General features: G+C 39.6%; 1 protein-coding gene across 7 annotated transcripts in view; it reads right to left on the minus strand.

Annotated features, from left to right (window-relative positions):
* Window positions 1-19106, minus strand: part of LOC131071396 (peroxisome biogenesis protein 12) — a 296532-nt gene that overhangs the window by 17420 nt on the left and 260006 nt on the right. The window lies entirely within an intron of this gene.

Here is a 19106-nt window from a genome sequence, read left to right on the forward strand (position 1 = left end):
TCTCCCCAAGGGGCATCGGACCCATTAGTATAAGACCTGGGTTGCACACGAAAGAAGGGGGGAGAAAAAAAAGGCGAACAAAAAGAAGAAAAGGAGGTACGGCAGACAAGAAAGAAGAATTTGGGGCAGAATTAAGTGAAGGAAAATTCCAGCGGTGGCAGTCCAGCCTGTCACAAAGGGACAACAACAGTCAGCAAGGAAAAGGTAAGTATGACCTGACGCTATTACCTAAGTTTCAGGTTTCATACGTAATAAGTAATTTGTAGGACATGTAGAATGCTGAGTTAAATATATTCCAATATAAATAAAATAATATAGAATTCAGTCAATAACTATAACATAGTCCAGCAGTAGGGTCTGCTGTTAATACAATTTAATATTGGTAATGCAAACAAAATAAATACAATTTAATGCAATTGATACTAATAATTTAAATCAACATACTGATTACAAATGGCAGTTCAATAAATTAATACAAAACATTGATATAGTTTGATACTATCAAGAATATCAATAATGGTAATAATGAAGCAATGCAAATTTTCCAAATGTAATGATAACATAATATGTGGACAAATCACTGAATAATTAATTGACGATGTAATTTAAATAAGCCATATTAAATTTAATTACTTAACCTATAGATGGCAGTGAGCTTATCCTTCGTCTTTCTCTAATACTTGCAAAGATAGGGAGTGTGTGGGGGAAAGGCAGAGTAAATCGGTCACATGATGAAAATGTCCCAAGACGGGTAGTAAACCCTGAGGGAGCCGCATGTAGACCGTGTCATGCGCCCTTGGCACGGTAAATCTTCCATCTGGTAAGGATTAGCAGAATAGGGAAGAAGAGTCTCATGCAATCTATGGGGTGTAAATCATACAACACAAATTTACAATCCTTTTAACTTATTGGAAATACTTTAGCATTTCATTATGGGCATAAGTAAATGATTGATAGGTATGCATAGTATTAGCTATGGTTGGATAATATGAGAAAAGATCAATTTTGTATAAAGGATGAGCTCCTATTCCTAGATCCTAAAATTATTGCTTTATTTATGTTTTAGGGTGATTTTAGGAAGGGGGCATCACAGAACTTGACCATTTAGGGCGTGTCCTTAGCAAGGACATGGAGCGAAGTTCTTGTCTAAACCTTGTCCTTGGAAAGGACATAGAACGATTTTCTTCCTAAAAGAATTAACCTTTCAAGGGTCCAAGGGCGAATGTCCTCCCAAGGGTCCTAGAGTGAATTCAAGTGTTTTGCTAGAGCAAGTTAGCCTTGCACCCAAATGACATGATCTTTACCCTAAGCACCTATAAAGGAGAAGTATTTGTGAGCAGACCTACTGAATCTGAACAGCAAGACAGCGGATTTCTCCAGCTAGACATCAAATTCTGTCAGCACATTAGCGAGTTTTATCAGAATATAGGTGAGTTGCTGCAGCACAAGGGCAAAATTAGACATTAAAGGAGCGGACCTGATGATCAAGAAAGACAAATTAAGCATTGAAGATGTGGATCTGACATTTAGGAGGAGCGAATTCATCAAGAAGACAACAAATTTGCTTCAATCAAGGAGTGACCCCTTCTATAGATGCTCTTGTTAAACCTGCAAATTACATCAAACTAGGAGGTTATAATACAAGGGATATCATTTGATGCTTGGTTATTTGTTTTGCAGGAGATGAAGAAACAAATGGAGGAAGATTGGAGTAAAGACCCCAAGGAAAAAGTTTCAACACCAAGGACACGATATAAGGAAGACCTCTTCAAGAAGCTCCATCAGCATCAAGAACACCTCAAGTGCATGAAGAAGATTTAGAGTACTAAGCACCTACAAGCAGTAGAGCGGAATATCTTCAAGGTTCTCATTCTATCACATTGGCATGGGGAGATCATAAGATGGCAAAAGGGAGATCATATTACCATTCCAAGGCAAGATAGACAAGCAAGGATTGGAGGTTGACCACGATGAATACTTGCTATCACCACTACTTTGAGCAGGCTTGTAATGTCAAGTATCAAATCTTCCAAACCTACAAGTGCAAATTGAGGTGGAATCCTAGTCATCGTCCCAATCACCACTCACCAATCAAGGAGGGTCTACATCAACATGTCAAGATACAATGTATTTGATTCCTCCATGATGGCACAAACTCTGAGGCACCTACCCCTGATATCTATTGGTCCACCCTCATGAAATGTAATTTTCTCATTGGCTAGGGAGAGTTTGTTGTAACAAACCCTAATTAGGGTTTTCATTGTAAAATCCTGGCCATTGATCTGAGCCGTTGAATTGTATTGAGAGCACTATAAAAGGCTTAAGCTGTATATTTGTAAAGGTTAATAGCTAATAGTGAGTTAATAGTCAGTAGATAGTCTTAAGATAATAGAATAGAAGTTAGAGTAGAGTAGTGTTGTTCTCTTAGTCTTTTAGGTTCCTGGCTTTTAGCCTTTGCATTTGGAGTGTTGTCAGAGAGATCATTAGGATAGCAGGCTTTGCTTAAGTTGAATTGGGTCAGTAGGTGGATCTCCTCAAGAGGTCGGGTCAATTGAGTGATTAGGGGTTATTTAGATCATTCCTAGGGTGTTTTTTGTGTACTATTCGATCGCACTTCAAGTTGCTAAATCAAACCTTGGTTGAATGCATAATGTCCTCCTAGGTCCCATCCCTTACATCAAGGACAAAGCGAATTCGCCTCGAGAAGTCTAGAATGTCATCCTGATCCTCAAATGTCCTGAAATTTGGCTAAGTCTGGAATGTCATCTTGATCCTGAAATTTGACTGTCTGGAAAATTGAAGAATCCTCCAAAAGCTAGATTTTGCATTATAACTCCTGGAGGTCCGAAACCACTCTCAAACATCCTGACAATATATATGGAATATAACTTAAAGTATAAGAAAGAAGAAAGATTAGCTTATATTCCATATATGAATCCTGACGGAGAGACTAAAATGTCAAATTTTGCTCCTGACCCTTCCAAAGGGTCCAAAGCGAATTTCAATTTCACTCCTGACCCTTCCAAAGGATCCAGAGCGAATTCCCTTATATCTCCCTTCTTGGTCTTAATTTGCCTCATAAACCTTGTCCTTATGGCGTAGTTGAGAGAGTATTGAGGTGTGAAACAAAGTGAAGTGATGAAAAGTAAGGAATTTGAGTATAATTGCAAATTTCACTCTTGACCCTTCCAAAGGGTCCAGAGCGAAATTCATATAAGACCCTATTTTCTTCACAAAATCTTGAAGGAAGTGAATGCCAATTTAAGTTGGATGATGATAGGCGGAGGCCTAAGAAGTTATATCCAAGCCAAGGAAGGGAGAAGAAGAGTAAGAAATGAGCTCAAGGAAGAATTTCGCTCCTGACCCTTCCAAAGGGTCCAAAGTGAAATTCACATAACCTTTATTTTCTTCCTTGTTATGGCCAAGTTTTGGATTTTTAAGCCATGGTTGGAAGGACTTTGATGCATTCTTACCTTTGAAAGGTGAATTGAGGCGATGGAATAGTGAAAATAAACCCAAGGTAGGAATTTCGCTCTTGACCCTTCCAAAGGGTCCAGAGCGAAATCCTCAATTTGACCCCCTATTTTGCCTAAGACGTTGAAAAGACCTTGTTTTGAGCTAAGTGGATGGCAAATGGACTTGATTGTGGTGAGGAGAGGTGAGTTTGATCAAATTGAAGGTAAATTGAATGGAAGAAGTGAGAAATCAACCTAGAATGGAAATTTCACTCCTGATCCTTCCAAAGGGTCCAAAGCAAAATTCCCCATAAACACTATTTTCTTGTTTAGACTAAAAACCTTGTTCCTTGGACATAGTGGGGGCAAATGGACATGTTCTTGCCTTAGGAAGTGAATGAAAGCATTGAAAAGTGAGGATTTTGTCCAAGATTAGGAATTTCGCTCCTGACCCTTCCAAAGGGTCCAGAGTGAAATTCTCCATAAACCTCATTTTCTTCCTTGTTTGGACCAACATCTTAGTTCCTTGGGCATATTTGGAAGTGGATTGACATGTTTTTGCCTTAGGAAATGATTAGAAGTGAAGGAGTGAAGGATTTTGTCCTAAATCATGAATTTTGCTCTTGACCCTTCCAAAGAGTCTAGAGTGAATTTCTCAAAATCACCTAATTTACTCACAATGGAGGCTAAAATATGAATTCCTAGGCCTTGGTGAAGAGAAGACTAGCATATACTTGCCTTGGGAAACAATTTGGAGTAAGGAAATGATGGAATTGTGTCCTAATCATGAATTTCGCTCTTGACCCTTCCAAAGGGTCCAGACTGAAATCTTAAGATAGCCTAATTTCTTGCCAAAAACACTTTGAAATTGACATCACTTAAAGGGCTAGTTGAGAGATCATGATGGGAGAAGGTTTGAAGGTTAAGTCCAAAATTGTGAAATGTTGAAAATGAGGTCTAATTGAGCAAAATAGCAAAAATCGCTCCTAACCCTTCCAAGGGGTCCAGAGCAAAATTCCCTATAGGGCCTGTCCCTAGAGAGGATCCTAAGCAAATTCCATTTTGATGCCTTCTTATTAATGATTTAAGGTAAGAAATGCTATGATCAGGATAAATATATCATGTGTACTTAATCATCTTTTGGTTTTGTTTTGCGAATGGAGGAGGATCGGGCCAAGACAAGGACGACCTATTCCAGTCCCATCATCATCAAGGACACTCCAAATGCATGGAGGAAGACTTCAAGTGTTCGAGAAAAGCATTGGGAGATTTCAAGTGTTCAAGGAGTTCCAAGCAATCCTCAAAGACTCCATTCTACCACATGATGACAGAGAAGAATGACCTTACCAACACTTCAAGGTGAGGTATGCTACTGGAGAAAGAAAACTTGACAGTGAGGAGGCCTCATCAAACACATGGGAGTCAAGGAGGTACATCATTCATTGAGTCAAAAGACAGAGGAGGATCAACCAAGACACAAACGCCAAACAAGGTGGCGTCTTAGTCACTGTTTCTCTAACTAGATTGGTCCACCTCAGCATGTCCAGATTCAATGTACCTAATTTATCAGGGATAGCACAAACTTCGGTGTACCTACCCCTGCTTCCTATTGGTCCACACTCATTAAATGTAATTATTTTATTGGCTAAATGAGTTTGTTGTAACAAACCCTAATTAGGGTTTTCCATCTTGTAATCCTAGCCATTGATTGTAAATCAATCAAAGCCATCAAATTGTAAGGAGCTCCCTATATAAAGCCCTGGCTCTTCATTTGTAAAGGTTAATAGTCAGTGAATAGTAAGAGATAGTCAATAGTTAGTAGTGGTAGTTCAAGAGCAATTAGTTTTTAGGGTAGAGTAGAAAGAGAAGGCAAAGATTGTTGTCAAGACATTGTTGCTAAAGACATGTAAACTTCATTGAAGAAATGGTGAATTCTATGTGTTGATTCAACAATTTACATGGTCTCTATACTTCTCAAATTTAATTTCATGTTATTAGATGAATGGAAGGAATTTGTATGATCAATGGTGAAATTTGTATATCCATACTACTAGCAGTTTGTTGATTGCAAACTTGCCTTGCGTAGTCAACTGGAATCATTCAGCTTAAGCTTAACTTCAATTATCGCTTCTTCATCGATACGCATCAACCTGACAGTGTCTATGCTTGTAGCAATGATTTGAACATCATAAAGCTATCCTTAGAAGATCGCACTAGCCTTGTGGAGATGATCATAGCATGTCAAAGCAAGACTTAGTTAGAGTTTCATCAAAGGCTAAGTTACCGGTACTTCACATTTTCCCCATGAATCCGGATGCGGTGCGTATCGGATTCGGATTCGCCTTGGAATCTCTGTGGATTCGGACAGGGTACCGATTTTTCCCCCCTGAAACGTATCCGATATTTGACTCACGAATCCCGACGCATCCGGTGTAGACGTGGCGATTCCATACGGTTTTTTTTACGAATCCGCATCATTCGCAAATTTCGAGGGTTTCTTTCACGGGTCGAATATGTCGTTTAACATTTAAAACCCTAAAGAAAAGGCAAAAATAAAAAATCGTGAAACCATTTCACGCCACGCATGGTGAAAAAGGAAAACCGAAAAAATTAAAAATCGCGAAAGTTTGAACGCGTGACGGCACAGGGGTTTGAGGAGGCGCGACGACAGGAGGCGCCACGGCAGGAGGGCGACGCAGACACAGAGGACGAGAGGTGCGTGATGACGGCAGGAGGGCGACGCCACGGCAGGACGGGAGGCGCGCGACGACGGCGGGAGGCGCCACGGCAGGAGGGCTTCGGCATCAGGTTTGAAATTAATTTTTTTATTATAGTTTGCTATAGTTTGTTAAATTTTATTATAGTTAAAAAAATTTATTAGTTTGTTAAATTTTAATATTTATTATAGTTTTTTTTTTTTTTTAATAGTTTGCTAATTAAATTGTTTGTTAAATGAAAACAAACAATCTAATAAAAATATAATTTTTCATTAGATTGTTTGTTTTCATTTAACAAACAATTTACAAACTATTAAATAAAGTTAAACTATAATAATTTTTTTTAAAAACTACTCATATTTAAAATATTAAAAATAATAATAATTTAATAATAGGTATATTTTAATATTTTTTAAAAACCTAATAACTTTCATAATTATAATAATTTCACTTTTATTTTAAATAAATTATTAAATTTAATTTTATATATTTAACATTTATAATCTATTGTTTAATATTAAATATTAATATTTTTTTTTTTAATTTGTTGTAGAAATCATAATGGCAACGACTACTAGCTCTACTCCTCAACGGACTTTCAAAACTGACCCAAATTCACCTTTATGGAAATATGTCAAAATAATAGACCAAGTAAAAGGTGGTGGAACATTTTTATGGATATGCAACTTCTGTAGTACGAAAAAAAACTAGCTTCTACAGTCGTGTCAAAGCCCATTTTTGTGCCATTCCCCAACAAGGAATCAAACCATGTCTAGGAAAGAATGGAAATGGGATGTCACCTCAAGAAATAGCAGGATATATTAGAGAGCAAGAGGAAGCAAATGCAAGAGTTGGTCGTGCCTCAAACCATCCTTTGTTGACAGGAAGAGGAAGTAAATCAAAGAGGCCCCCTACTTCTCCATCTTATAGTGATTTTCCTAATATCGTGGTAGAGAGCCACCCATTCTTGGACCCAATTAGTGAAGAACCTGTTATTGTGAAGAGAAGCAGGGGACCATTAGAGAGAGCATTTAAGAATGATGCTAGAGAGATTGCAGATCAATCCGTTGGAAGATGTCTATATGCAAACGGTTTGTCATTTAATGTGGTACGATCACCATATTGGCAGGATATGTTGAAAAAGGTAAATGAGGCTCCACAAGGGTACACAGGGCCAGGTTATGAGAAGGTGCATAGCACCTTACTAGCAAAGGAGGTAAAAAACATAGACAATGCATTGGCTCCCATTAGAAATTCATGGAAACAAACAGGAGTGTCCATCATTTCAGATGGATGGAAGGATACCAAAAATCGGCCATTAATTAATGTAATTGCAGTGTGCCCTAAAGGGGCAATGTTTCTGAAAGCTGTGGATTGTGAGGGACAGGTGAAGGATGCACAATTTATTGCTAACATCCTTATACAATGCATTCAGGATGTGGGACCTCAAAATGTTGTCCAAGTAATAACGGACAATGCAAAGAATTGTAGAGCTGCAGGTATGTTGATTGAGACACGGTTTGAACACATATTTTGGACACCTTGTGCTGTCCACTCTCTCAACCTCATGCTACAAAAGATAGGCAGGAAAATAGATTGGATCAAACAAATTTATGTTGAGGCTGAAGAGATCCAAATGTTCATCACAAACCATAACATGTCACAGGCCATTTTCAGATCATTTTCACAGTTGGAGTTGCTAAAGGTAATTGAAACACTTCAATTTTTAAAATCTACATTTCACTTTGATGGTTACTTAATTTTTATTTTTTTATCATGTCTTCTTTGTATTCTAATTTTTATTTTTAATTTTTGAATAGGTTGCCGAGACCCGATTTGCATCCAACACAATCGTCTTGAGGCGACTTGTGAAGGTGCGACAGCCACTTGCTAGCATGGTAATTAGTCAAAGTTGGTCCCTGTGGAGGCAATCCAATACTGAAAGGGCAGCAAATGTAAGGCGCATGATCCTAGATGACACTTGGTGGGATCGAGTGGAATATCTTTTGAGTTTCACTGAGCCCATCATGAGTATGATCCGTTATACTGACATGGATCACCCATGTTTGGGAGAGGTATATGATGGCATTGACTCGATGATTGAGAAAATGAAAGCCATCATCAATGCAAAAGAGCAAGATCCCGAAGAAACTTTCTTCAAAGAGGTTCAATCAATTTGTGTTGAGCGGTGGAACAAAATGACCACCCCACTACATCTTCTTGCATTTGCATTGACTCCCAAATTTTATAGTGATGAAATGCTTGCTAAGCCATCAAGGGTACCACCATATAGAGATTCAGAAGTCAATGAAGGGTGTAGGACAGCACTTACTAAACTCTTCCCAGATTCTGAAATGGAGGATTTAATGACAAGTGAGTTTGCTGATTTTGTAGCCTCCAATGGTCACGGTGTTTCCGCTCTCCGTGACAAGTATAAAAAGGATTTTCATGCTTGGTGGTACCTCAATGGCCATACATCACCAAACCTTCAAACTCTTGCAATCAAAGTTTTATCGCAAGTAAGTTTCTTAATTTTTATTGCTCTCTAAATTTAGATTTTTTACTATTTTATAATTGTCACCCTCTCACTTTGTGTCAATTATCCAATAGGTTGCTAGTTCCTCTTCATCTGAGCGAAATTGGAGCACATACTCCTTCATCCACTCAGTGAAATGCAACCGACTGGCAGCAAGTAAGGCAGAAGAGCTCGTTTATGTGCATTCAAACTTGCGCCTTCTTACTCATAAACAAAATGAGTATAAGGATGGGAGCACAAAGTTTTGGGATGTAGATCCAGAGCGAACTGATTTGGATTTTTCAGCTGCCACACAATCTTTACTTTCTGGGGAGTCTGATAGCCAATGTGCTGCTAGTGCAAGTGGCAGTGAGGCTGCATGTGGTTCCAGTACTCTACCTACATCATCTAATGTCAATGATGATGTTGATCTTGATCTTCCTAGTGACCCATATGATGCTATTGCTGATTATTAGTTGTGTCATTTTATTGTTGAACGGTTGAGCCAGTGAACAATGAATTCGATATCTATCATAACATTCAAAGTTTGTAATTTTGTTATAGACTTATAGTTATATCAATATGAATCATATATGATAGTTCCAAGTTTTGTTTAGCATATGGATGATATGTGGGATTCTAAATTTAATTTTTGTTTCTACTTATTAGAGTGTATATATGTATATATTTATGATTTTTACATTTTTTTGTACGGACGTACCCATACGTACCCAGGCCCCCCCTAAAAAAAATGTCGTACCAGCGTACCGTACCCACGTACCCGTACCCGTACCCGTACCGGCAACTTAGATCAAAGGTTATCCATTGCTCCTACATTCTTAGTGTTAGAATTAGATCCTTCTCCAACCCTTTCCTTTTTTCCTTTTTAAAAATAGGACCAGTAAAGTCTCACGTTCCAGTGATATCCAAAGCAAATCAAACGCTCAGGTCATCGAATGTAAGTCCCCTTGTGATTCCAGCATAATCACATCATATTACAAGAGCTTATCCACACGTAGAGACCCTACATATAAGAACCTTAGAGTTTTCTTGAATGATCCTTAGGCGAAATCTTCAACATTCGGGGAAATTTTGTTCAAGAGAAGATAAGGTACCTTGGTATTTTATTCTGTGTTCACATGTGCATGAAAAACACATCAACAAGTAGGAGAAGGCAGAAAATGTTGCCTAAGTTGCAAATGAACTCTATTTTCATTGAAGTTATGGTGAAGTGTGTTGTTTCTTTACAATGTGCATGGTTTCTTGTTGAATTCTCATGTTAGATGATAAATAAATTAGATTGAATGGAAGAATTTGTTGAATGCATTTGTGTGGAATCCACTTAATCCATACCAAGAGCCTCTTGCTGCTTGTAAGTGCGCCTTGTGTGGTCAACTGGAATAATATGCGGTTAACTCCAAATCGTCATATACTCATTGCTTATGCATTAACTTGAATGGTGATCAATGTTTGATGGTATTGATTCAAACATCTTTGAAACGTCCTTAGAAGATTGCACTGAGCTTGTGTCAAATTGTTCATGTTTGATTGTGAGACTGTTGACGGGTCTGAAATCGCATTGCTGCAAACTCCATACGGCGAACGCAGAATAGAATAGCCAACTGATTATCCTACTCTCTCTTGAGATAAGGAAGTCTCTAATGCTGTTTTCTAGGTTTGATCAAAGCAGACTACCTCAAGGTTTCTTTTGTCAGGTCTTGACTGCGGGACCTCTCAGTGGCTTGATGTGTTTTTGCTGGAAACACAAGGGGACTTACGATTTGCAACAAGCTAGTCTACTGTGATTCTCGAATTACGCAATAAAATCAAAAGGGAAAGGTTAGGAGATCTAAAACTAACAACACAGGCATGCGGGTAGACAGATTCAACATAACCAATTCCTGCTTGGCCAGAATAGATCACAACCTTGCAGGAACGGTGCAATCTTCAAAGGGACTTGGAAGATTTTCAGACTGGAGATGCACGGCTAGGCACCCAATTCTGGCGCAGCTTAGACGGACATCTGCAATTGAACTAAGCACAATCGAAGGCTCAGGTTAACCACACAAAAGGATACACAATCAGTATATCCTCAGTGGTATGAGCCTGAATCTATCAAATACCTGCACACCCAAAACAGAAAGATCTATCTAAAATGCTGAAAGAAACCATGCAAACAGGATGAAAACAAGACAATAAACACCAAATCAATGTTTATATATTGATTTCATTTGCCTATTACAACAATTTCTGCAGCATCTCTATGCTACTGCTAAGATCTAACCTATTCTAACCTCTAAGATCTAACTATCTAACCATCTAACCAATTGTCTGACAAAAGTCTTCAACTATCTAACCCTTTACAAAAGAAAGGTCTCTGCCTTTTATAGATATTACAATTTTGAATCGAAGGCTAGGATGGACTGCATCCAAGGGTCCTGATTTGCCTTCCAGAAGCTGGCAGCTTTAACCCATGCCCAATTAATTTTCAATTATCCAACCAACAAATATCTCAACTACCTGCCACTATTTGGCTTTAATTCAGGTCTATCCAATCTTCTTGGTGGTTGGGAATAGTTATCCACAAAAATATCTTGCACGGGACCCATAGGCAATTTACAATAAAGCTGCTTTAGTTTTAAAATTGAATTTCTGGACTTAAATCTAGCTGTGTGCTTTTTTGAGAATGCATAAACTTTGCAGCATTGAGAGTGTTTTGTGGTCTTTGGTCCTGGTGGTGGACTTCATCTTTGTTCAGCGGCACGGTTCCCAATGTTTGGTTGCTCTTGCGCTCCTGCATCTTTTCTTTTCCAATTTCAGCACCTGGCCTTGATTGCGATCCTTCCTTAATTTGCGTTTCAGGTTTTTTCTCCTGGTTCTCCAATGACGTCCTGCGATCAATCAACCAGTTTCACTTCATTAAATTAATTTGAAAAATTAAATAATTTAATTTAACAAACATTAAATTTAATTACGATGTCTGGCTTGAGAAGCTCTTTGTGAGATGTATCTTGAAAATGCTTCTCCTTTCTCTTCGAATGTGAAATCTGATCCTTGGGCATTTTACTTCTGCGTGATTTTAGCTTCGGAGTCTTGGGCGTTTTGAATGGGTTTATGGCGTTTTGAAAACTTCTTATAGCGCAATTCTGGAGGTTTGAAGAGCTTCTGCAAATTTTAAAACTCTAACTCTCATGCTTTTCTGGTGAATTTCGGAGAACTTAGACGTTTTGAAATTTCATCATATTCTCCAATTTAGCCCCCCAGGGTCCGAAATTGGCATTTTAATTGAAATTTTGGACCATTTGGGAATTTTTGCACATCTTCCAAATATTAAATTTCGGCCCCATGGTCCGAAATTGATGTTTTGGGTGAAATTCGGAGCTCTTGGGGTTTCTTACAAACCTTTTAAGCATTTTCGGACCTAAAGCACCCTTTTGGGAAATTTCGGAATGTTTGAACCAGAGAAACGAAAATCGCCCGAAATCGCCCAAACTCGGCGAGTCCGAGTCCGAGTCAGGCCAAACGAGTCCCAGGGGCTCGGACTCGGACTCGGCCGAGTCTGGAGAGTAAACTCGCCAGACTCGCCGAGTTGGCGATTTTGGCTCAAAATCGCCAGACCCGCCGAGTCCTGAGCCCCAGACTCGGCTACTGGCTGGGTTAATAAAATGACAAAAAAAAAACATTTTAAAAAGTTTTTTTAAAAAGTAATAAGTTTTTTTGGAAGGGCGAAATTTGACATTTTGGTCTCTCCGTCAGGATTATTTTATGGAATATAACATTTAAGTATAAGTGACATTTCCTTATATTCTTCTTTCTTATACTTTAAGTTATATTCCATATATACTGTCAGGATGTTTGAGAGTGGTTTCGGGCCTCCAGGAGTTATATTGCAAAATCTAGTTTTTGGAGGATTCTTCAGTTTTCCAGACTTAGTCAAATTTCAGGATCAGGACATTCCAGACTTAGCCAAATTTCAGGGCATTTGAAGATCAGGATGACATTCCAGACTTTATCACTCACCAACTTGACCTAGCTTGGACCTTCAAGAATGATACTCACCAAGCAAGACCCAATTAGCAACAAGTGCAAAACCAGGCCCTAAGGAAGACTCTCAAAGAAACCCTAATTCAGACTTGTAATAAGTTTTTTTGGCCTCGCGGGGCGCTGCCCCTCGACCTCGCCCTGTATCGCGACAGGAAGCGTGCAAGGGGCGCTGCCCCTTGACCCCACCTTGGGGGCGCTGCCCCCAAACCCCCGTCGAAAAATATGGGGGAAACTGTGTCGATAGAAGTAGAGAAAATTTAACCTCCGAGTCTGACATTGATTGGATCGACCAGGTAGATATAGAGGTTGAGACTGTAGCCATGGCAGAGGAGGAGCGGAGAGCACGAGCACAGACAGGAGATTCAGAGGCAGATAGTGACACAGATGTTCCTAATGTTGGTGAGCATGGCATGGTGTCACGGGGAGCGGCTATGGCAGTCGAATCATCCAGGAACTACCTTAGACGCCTTCGCAGGGGGCTGGGGCCGGATGGTGCAGGCTCCTCTGAGCCATAGACTTGTAGTTGTATTTACCTTTGGTATTTGTATGAAACATTTGATGATGATCATATGATGACATGGATTTTTTATTCCATGAGTTTTGTAATATTGTATACATTTGACAATATTTATATATCTATGTTTGTTATTTTCTTCAGCTACAATTTGCGTTTATGCTTATGTGATTGATGTATACTTGTGTATGTAATCAAATGAGCCGAGTTTGATGATGTTATTGTGTCTTTAAGGTGTATTCAATAAAGGGTGCATGAAACAAGTTTTAAATCTTAAAATTTTTTTGAGTTTTTCACTTTCCCGAGTCCAGCCGAGTCTGGAGCCGAGTCTGACGCCGAGTCCCGAGTCCGAGTCCGATTTGGCCTTGCCGAGTCCGAGCCGAGTCCGAGTTTCGTTTCTTTGGTTTGAACTTTTTGCAACTTTATCATTTTCGGACCTTCTGGCGTTTTTTGGAATTTAAAAGAAAACTTCGGGCCATAAGGCGTTTTACAACTTGCCCAGAATTTCGGACCATTTCAGCATATTTTGCAAAAAAAAAAAACTTCGGACCCTTAAACACTTCTGCAAATTCAGAGTTTCAAGGCGTTTTTGAAAATTTGGAGGTTTTCATGTTTTGGCGAACTCTGCTGGGAATATTTTCGGACCTAAACGCGCTTGGAAATTTCGCGATTTTAGACTCTTGGCGAATTTCGGAGCATTTAAACACTTTTTGCGAACTCTATCATTTTCAAACTTGAACCACTCTTTTGCAAATTTCGGAGTGTTTGAATGAATTTTAACGCCTTTTGCGATTTTCGCGTTTTAACAAGAACCACGGAGTTTCGGACCTGGACGCCTCTTCGCATTATGCAAACTTCGGAGTATTCATCGCTCTTGGGATTTCGCGGCTTCAGGACTTTTGGTGAGTTTTTTAAAGAATTTTCGAACTACTTAACATGGTTTGCAAATTCCTTTAAAAACGTCAGACCATTGGCACATTTTTGCAACTTTTTAAATAAAGTTCGGACCACTCACGCCCTTTGGGATTTTAGGGTTTAAACGCCTTTGGGATTTTAGGGTCTCAAACGTGTTTTGTTTTTAAACTGGATGCACTTTCCATTTACCTCCCAAGGTCCGAAAATGAGGACGCTTAAGTGGTTTTCGGACCTCGTAACATATTTTGCAAAATCACGTTTTTTAAACATTTCGCCCCAGGGTCCGAAAATGGACATTTAAAGTGTTTTTCGGACCTTGAGGGTCTTTTGGCAACTTAAGGTAAATTTCGGACCTAAAGGGCCTCTTGGCAAGTTTTCACTTTTTCAACTTTTGGCTTCTGGGTCCGAAATTGAGCATATGGAATATAACATTTAAGTATAAGAAAGTATATATTCCATATATACTTTCAGGGTGTTTGAGAGTGGTTTCGGCCCTCTAGGTGTTATATTGCAAATTCTAGTTTTTGGAGGTTTCCTCAGTTTTTCAGAGTTAGCCAAATTTCAGGATCAGGACATTCCAGACTTAGCCAAATTTCAGGGTCAGGAAAGAAAGGCACAAACTGGGGGGTCCCTGTCCAAGACGGGGATGGGTGTGCGATTCGCACAACAAATGGCAACTCGGCTGGGAAATGTTCCTGAACATTTCAAGGATGACTATCCGGATCGAACCCGAGAATCTCTGGTACATACCCCACAAAACAGCCCAAATGATAGAAGACGGATTCAAAGTAAAAATGAGGTCACAAACTGAATCGAGTCACCAACCTTGAGAAATCGATTGTGTGCAGTGAAGTTCATTCAAGCCCAAAGAAGGTTGAGATATCATTGTTTAGTTAAAGCAAGCTACATAGAGCGACTCTAACTTCAAAAGCAACCTGGATAGAGCCCCGCTACCAGCAAGCGTCTATAGCCCCGACGGAGTTATCGCCTGTAAGCTCACAGAGATTGCTCTGTTTCCGATAAATTTTCTTTTTGAAAATCGGCAGAGGTGTTTGCATTCCCAAAGCCAAGCAACTTGAAATTTCCTTGCTTTTCAATTTCTTTTCTTTTGATTTTTCTCTTTTATTTTCACTTTTCACCTTGGCTGGTAAGCAGTGAAGCCTACGTGGGATTGAGCGTTACAGTGGTCGCTGAAGCAGAGCTTCAGAATTTTTTCACTTGTAGTGACCTCCCTTTGATAAAACGACAGACTTAAGCCTTTTTAAGCGTTTAAAAGTGCAGTGTGACAAGACGCAGTAAGCAACTAAATTTTTAGACTGACTAAGCCTTAAACCAAAATGGATTGACTACGGGGGCAATCGTCAATTAGGCGCTCTACCAAAGTCGGCATCCAAGAAATGAGCCGGAAAAAAATTTCCAACTTTGTACACCAGAGCTGGGAAAAGCAAACAAACCCCTTCAAAAATTGACAGGGAGACAACCCCTTTCTGAAAGGACACCTACACTACGGAAAGCAAACTAAACTAAAGCAGAAAACAAGAAATCTAAGCTAGAACAGAAAACAAACTATTCACAAAACAAGAAATGAAAACTAAACTAACTATGTACAAGAAAAGACCGACTGCACAAAAGGTGGACTATATGCATGCGTTCCCGACCCTGGGTGATTTTCCAATATATGCAGCAGTAACAGGGCAGTGGGAATAGTTCTCAGTTTGGCTGGTTTGTCTTTGTATTCTGAAAAGAAAATTTTCAGTTGGCCACTCTCGAATTTAACCAGGACATCGGGCAAAATTTTAATTGGGGAAGTTTATCAGGTCCATGGTTAATCCATTTACAAGTTGTTTTTCCAAAATATTCAAAATTAAACGGAAAATTTTTAGAATTAACAGCAAGAGGGAAAGAAACAACCTGGCAGGTTTTCGAGTCATGCAGAGTTTTGCACGGTGGGTTGTACGGCGAGAAGGCTTCAACAGCTGTATCAGGAGGTTGCCATTGGTGGTGTAGCATCTCGATAGCGTCTGGTGTATGTAAATCAGCATCAGATTTTTCATTGGGTGGCGCAGGCTGATAGTTGATCTCAAAACCGAACTCGAACTCAGGAAAGAGGGGTGCATCGTCTGCTGGTGCATCTTCATATCGTGTGAACAATGCAGCCTTATGTACTTCTATCAATACGTCGTCAAACAGTAGGGACTCTTTGATTGATTGGTCCTCAAAAACGTCCTCCATAGACTCCTAGACTGCATCATCCATTTGTGGGGCTGTTGCAAACTGCTCTTCAACTTGTGGTTGATCCACAAAGCTCCCTTGATCATCCTCTTGAACACTGTTCTCATCAGTTGCAGGGATAATAAATTCATCTGCTACCTTGGTCTGATTGACGGGTTCATCTTGCTCAACACTTGATAGCCCCAACTTAACATCGTCAGAAGGTGTGATGCTGTATTGATTTTGCGATCTTCTATACTCGTCTGCAACAAGGTAGGCACTCCACACTTTGCTGGTGATGCTCTCCTCTAGTTCTTCCAGTAGTCCAAATTGGGCTTTGACTTGACTGACTGCTTCTATGCATAGCGAGCAGGTGAACTCTGAATGTGGGGTGCGGTGAATTCTGCACCACCAAGGTGACAACACGTTCTCCAAGCATAACTCCTCTTCGAGACCAAATTGATTCTCAATCAAATTCTTGAACCTTGTAAATTCTTCGATGCTGGACGGAGGACTGAGGATATCCGGTTGTACAGTCGCCTCTGGTTTGGGGACATCCCAAAAGAATATCCGCCCCTGTAATGCGAGCTCGACCCTTGACAAAAATGTCAAGCAATTCAGTTCATCGTGCGCTGTGGTGTCATGAATTCTGCAATGAGTTGAAGATGCAAATTCGGACAGCTGCCTTGGATAGAACTGCCAACTTAGATCTTGCTGGATTTGAAAAATTTCGGACTGTAGATAGTCTTCATGAAGCAACTGGCTCAACATATTGACTCAGAAATATTTTTGGTATTTTCTAGTTTTTTGATTTTTTTTTTTTTGGCTTTTCTAGTTTAATAGGGATCTTGCATATCCCGAATATAGCATTTAAAAGGTCGATTAGACTCAACTTGTTGCAAGGAACTGCTAAGGCGCCCTCCCCAATTTTGTTGTGTGCAGAGGGTCAAAAAAGCTACAGGGTTACTCTTTACAAATGCAGGCTGATATGATCATGATTTAGCTGTTTAGACATTCATCACACGCCCTCCTTCTAGCGCCAATTCTGTTGACAGGTCTGAAATCGCATTGCTGTAAACTCCATACGGCCGATGCAGAATAGAATAGCCAACTGATTATCCTACTCTCTCTTGAGATAAGGAAGTCTCTAATGCTGTTTTCTAGGTTTGATCAAAGGAGACTACCTCAAGGTTTCTTTTGTCAGGTCTTGACTGCGGGACCTCTCAATGGCTTGATGTGTTTTTGTTGGAAACACAAGGGGACTAACGATTTGCAACAAGCTGTTTGCTGTGATTCTCGAATTACGCAATAAAATCAAAAGGGAAAGGTTAGGAGATCTAAAACTAACAACACAGGCATGCGGGTAGACGGATTCAACATAACCAACTCCTACTTGGCCAGAATAGATCACAACCTTGCAGGAACGGTGCAATCTTCAAAGGGACTTGGAAGATTTTCAGACTGGAGACGCACGGCTAGGCACCCAATTCTGGCGCAGCTTAGGCGGACATCTGCAATTGAACTAAGCACAATCGAAGGCTCAGGTTAACCACACAAAAGGATACACAATCAGTATATCCTCAGTGGTATGAGCCTGAATCTATCAAATACCTGCACACCCAAAACAGAAAGATCTATCTAAAATACTGAAAGAAACCATGCAAACAGGATGAAAACAAGACAATAAACACCAAATCAATGTTTATATATTGATCTCATCTGCCTATTACAACAATTTCTGCAGCATCTCTACGCTACTGCTAAGATCTAACCTATTCTAACCTCTAAGATCTAACTATCTAACCATCTAACCAATTGTCTGACAAAAGTCTTCAACTATCTAACCCTTTACAAAAGAAAGGTCTCTACCTTTTATAGATATTACAATTTTGAATCGAAGGCTAGGATGGACTACATCCAAGGGTCCTGATCTGCCTTCCAGAAGCTGGCAGCTTTAACCCATGCCCAATTAATTCTCAGTTATCCAACCAACAAATATCTCAACTACCTGCCACTATTTGGCTTTAATTCAGGTCTATCCAATCTTCTTGGTGGTTGGGAATAGTTATCCACAAAAATATCTTGCACGGGACCCATAGGCAATTTACAATAAAGCTGCTTCAGTTTTAAAATTGAATTTCTGGACTTAAATCCAGCTGTGTGCTTTTTTGAGAATGCATAAACTTTGCAGCATTGAGAGTGTTCTGTGGTCTTTGGTCCCGGTGGTGGACTTCATCTTTGTTCAGCGGCACGGTTCCCAATGTTTGGTTGCTCTTGCGCTCTTGCATCTTTTCTTTTCCAATTTTCAGCGCCTGGCCTTGATTGCGATCCTTCCTTGATTTGCATTTCAGGTTTTTTCTCCTGGTTCTCCAATGACGTCCTGCAACCAATCAACCAGTTTCACTTCATTAAATTAATTTGAAAAATTAAATAATTTAATTTAACAAACATTAAATTTAATTACAACGTCTGGCTTGAGAAGCTCTTTGTGAGATGTATCTTGAAAATGCTTCTCCTTTCTCTTCGAATGTGAAATCTGATCCTTGGGCGTTTTACTTCTGCGTGATTTTACCTTCGGAGTCTTGGGCGTTTTGAATGGGTTTATGGCATTTTGAAAACTTCTTATAGCGCGATTCTGGAGGTTTGAAGAGCTTCTGCAAATTTTAAAACTCTAACTCTCATGCTTTTCTGGTGAATTTCGGAGAACTCAGACGTTTTGAAATTTCATCATATTC

The sequence above is a fragment of the Cryptomeria japonica genome, chromosome 1, assembly GCF_030272615.1.
Source record: "Cryptomeria japonica chromosome 1, Sugi_1.0, whole genome shotgun sequence".
NCBI classification, from domain to species: Eukaryota; Viridiplantae; Streptophyta; class Pinopsida; order Cupressales; family Cupressaceae; genus Cryptomeria; species Cryptomeria japonica.